Below are 4,052 nucleotides of genomic sequence, written 5' to 3'. Positions count from 1 at the left end.
TTTACAATAATTTTTAGACGAAAACTAAGAATATTATAAATTTTTGGAAAATAGGCGTAGCCACGCCCACTTAGGGTTACATGTGTATATCTTGGTAACCGCTGCACCAATTTTTTCCAAACTTGGCACAGTTGTTAACCGTGGTATAACATACGAAATGGCGGAAAATTTTTAAAATCGGACAATAACCACGCCCACATCCCATATAACGGTAATTTNTTTTATTTTATATTTAAATTGGAATAATTATTTAAATTAATTTACTTACTTTACTTTAACAACCTCCAAGCGCACTCGAACCTGAGATCTCAGAACCTGAATCGGTACTCTTCACTTGACGCCACAGCCGACATTCGTGATGAAAGCAATTAAGCGCATTTTAGTTTTGGTTGTGGCTATTCAAAGACAGATGTCGCTGATCGTGTAAGTTGTTTGAAATCGCCGAAATTGTAGGCCGTCGCTTTAGCACATACTAGTTAATGAACTAGTATTTATACTGGCTGAGTTGGAATTTCACTGCGGAGAACTGGTATAATTATAGTCCATGACGAACTGGTATGACTTCCCCATTTAATACCAGTTTTCGAACTAGAATTTCTACCAACTAGTTTACTTCTTTCTACGAACCTCTGGTATAATTACGGTTCATAACGAACTGGGTTGACTTTCATCCTTAAATAATAGTTCATGAACTGGAATTTGTGCATACTGGTTCAGCTTTTCGCTGCAGGGCGGAGACTCTCGTGCGTACCACTGATCTACATGTATATTTCTTGTTAGTCGGACTTTCCTCAACATACGTTTCAATTTCTTTGTCGTAGTAACTGTAGGGTTTCCTATATCGACTCTGGGCTCGAATTATGTGTTCCGTGATCGAATCGGCAACCGTATGAAAATATTTTACGTGACTGATCGTATGCATGGAAATATTGGAATTATAGCGACTATTGCGAGTGTCGACTGGCAGTAGAATAGAAATTTGTCGATCGAGTCGTACTTGATCGATAAATATTTGTACTAGTGTGAATGGTTGACTGCATTGTAAACAGCTGTTTGTTTGTTTACATTTGTTTCTTTGGTGTTTTATTTACATCATTTTAAAAATAATTGCTTTTATTATAAAATTTAAAAAATGGATACAGTTGAAATATGGTTTAGTGATGAGGAAGATGATGTGGAAGCTAATAGATTAGTAGAGTCGGCTAAAGCAAGGAGGGAATTGCGATATTCGTCGGATCCCTTGGAGTTGGAAGATGAAGTGTATGTACATATGTGAATTTTATGAATAAAAGTTGCGTTCCAGATGTTTCACGGTTTGCAGGTTTTACAGGATTTCCGGGAAAAGCTATTTTCCTCATTAATAAGCTTTATGGAAGTTTAAGAAATCGGTACGGTTTAGTTATTTGTACAATGATGTTGGGTATTTGTGTACAAAAGCGTGACCCGAGTTTAAAAACTTTAACATATTAGTGTAGCGAAAGAATTAAACTTTAATTTAAAATAAAGATTTCAAATTTCCGAGCACTAAATAATAAATTTTGCAGTTTTTTGTAAACTTTGATGTTGGTTCTGCGCAAAAACGCTGTGGATGGCGTAGCCGGAGTTATATGCACAAGAAATATTGTATATCTTTCACAATAGAAGCGGAGGCCCTACTCTTTCCGAAAATTCCGACCAACTTCATTGAAAGCGATTAGTTGAAAGGCCGTTTACACCAGGCGATTGTTGCTTTCAACCATATATGTAATACTTCTATATTGGTAGTAAGCTAACATCTCAATGTGTAAGCATTCCGAAATCAAAGCGAGACAGTCTAGTACTGTTTTTGTCAATGTATTGTGTACTTGAGTGCCGTTTTTGTTAATGTGTCGTGTACATGTTTATTTATAAACGTATGTGTTCCTTTTCTTTCGTACGTGTTTATTGATATATCTGTACTGTAGTGTTTTCGGACGGTACTAGCTCTTACTGCCAATATAGGAGTATTACATATATGCTTTCAACTAAAAATCGCCAGAAAAATCGCCTAATGTAAATTCCCTATTACAATTTTTAATCCGTAATTCGGGCACATACATACATATGTATATTTCAAAATTTTTTACAACTTCCAGTTCAATTGACTTACTTTTTATCTATTATAGTACCAATTTCTAATGTAAATTTTATAAACGCATACTCCAACGACTAAAAAACAGCAATAGAAGGATGAGCGGTTAAAAAGTATTAACAGTCGCTTATTGAGCGACTAAGCGACACTCACAATAGCATCGATAATCGATAATCGCTTAATAGTCATTTATCTACTGCTAGTCGACATTCGCAATAGCGGTGTATGACATACGTTCACTGACGTATCGTAATTTTTCACAGATTGTAATAGATTCCCGGCGAATTGTTATAGAAATTTTGACAAGTAAATGTCATTTCGTTATTTGTGAACAAAATGAAAATTTATTTATCTAACGTGTGGAGAACTTCAAAGCGATAAATATTAAAGAAAATCAAATGGACGCGGAACTACTTTTTTGGGAAGAAGTGCAGTATAGCGACCGTTGAGGAAAAAAAAGTGGGCGTTGTCCGCCCCTTTTTACAGATTTTAATGGTGTAAACCATTTTTGGTGCAAATTAATAGCGGTGGAGCTAGAGGGGGGTAAAGGTGGAATTTTAAATATTTTTAAAAGTTTATATATAGAAAACTATTGCACCGATTTTGAAAATGATGATATGGTTTGAAAGATAATTGAAAGGCGTTTTATCCTATATATGCATATTTATACATATATTATATACATATTTCGAAGAAAACAAAAAAAAAAACGAAATTATAACCATTTTTTAATAAAAATGTACGTATTTCTAAAAAAACATAAGTAACTATATACAAGAATACCATTGTTAAAAAGTGCATAATTTGATGTATGCCATGTTGCAAAAATTCATTTGCGTAGGCGGCCTTCGGCCGCGCTTAGAGATTATAACTCTTACTACTCAGAATTCTCCTTTCTGTGTTGCCTTTAAAAATTTAATTTTATATAAAAATATCGTTTTATATGAAAATTATATAAAAATATATATCAATTTAAAGGTATTTCTCTTGTCTTTCTAACAAACACATCACTTAATAGAGTTAATTACGTATTTTTTTTAGAAAAACGTATATTTTTATTAAAAAATGATTATAATTTCGTTTTTTTAGTTTTTCTCGAAATATGTATATAAGATATATAAAGATATGCATATCAAATAAAAGGTCTATCAATTACTTTTCCAAAAATATCCACATTTTGAAAATCGGTGCAACAGTTTTGGTAATATAAGCTCCACCCCTATTAATTTGCACCAACAAAATTACACCTTTCAAGTCAGTAGAAGGGAGCGAACCACGCCCACTTTTAATTTTTGTTTCATCTCAACGGCCGCTATATTGCATTTATGCCATAAAAATAGTTATTTTAAATAATATAATTTTTGACAAATTTGGATGGACTTTCATAAAGTCACCCATTACGCTTTTCTGATGCTGGTTAATTTTATTTCGGTGTGCTAAGATTAAATAAAATTTCTTTATTTGAATATAACAAACATATCATTTCTACAAATTTAAATTTGACTTACAATTTTCGCTTTTCGTACTTTTTAATTGCAATTGCATTGAAAATGATTGACGATTACACTATTTGGGGTACGTTCACGTAACGCATATTACCAAATTACGATAGCAGGGATACGATCATGTATCATGTAATACCCAATCAGCGTTTTTAAGAATCGAATAATCAGTTCACGGAACACTCAATGGTTGAGATTGCATTCCGATGACGACTACATTTTTTTTCAGCCGAGTACCTTTCAAATCATTGGAATTAACTAAATAATTAAGTATACAACAATTTACATACATTTTTCTTTTAAAATCGCTCAAGTTGGTAAATTTTTAAATTTAACGAAATTCTCAAAAATCAACGCGATTTTTAAGGCAGTTGAAACTTGCAGTTCATTAGACTAAAATAGTATGGGCTACAAAACTGCATACCCAAATATCTTCTAAA

The sequence above is a fragment of the Rhagoletis zephyria genome, unplaced genomic scaffold, assembly GCF_001687245.7.
Source record: "Rhagoletis zephyria isolate East Lansing unplaced genomic scaffold, Rhagoletis_zephyria_1.1 Rzeph_scaffold_02117, whole genome shotgun sequence".
Taxonomy (NCBI): domain Eukaryota; kingdom Metazoa; phylum Arthropoda; class Insecta; order Diptera; family Tephritidae; genus Rhagoletis; species Rhagoletis zephyria.
The sequence above is the reverse complement of the archived record's forward strand: the minus strand, read 5'-3'. Positions refer to the sequence as shown.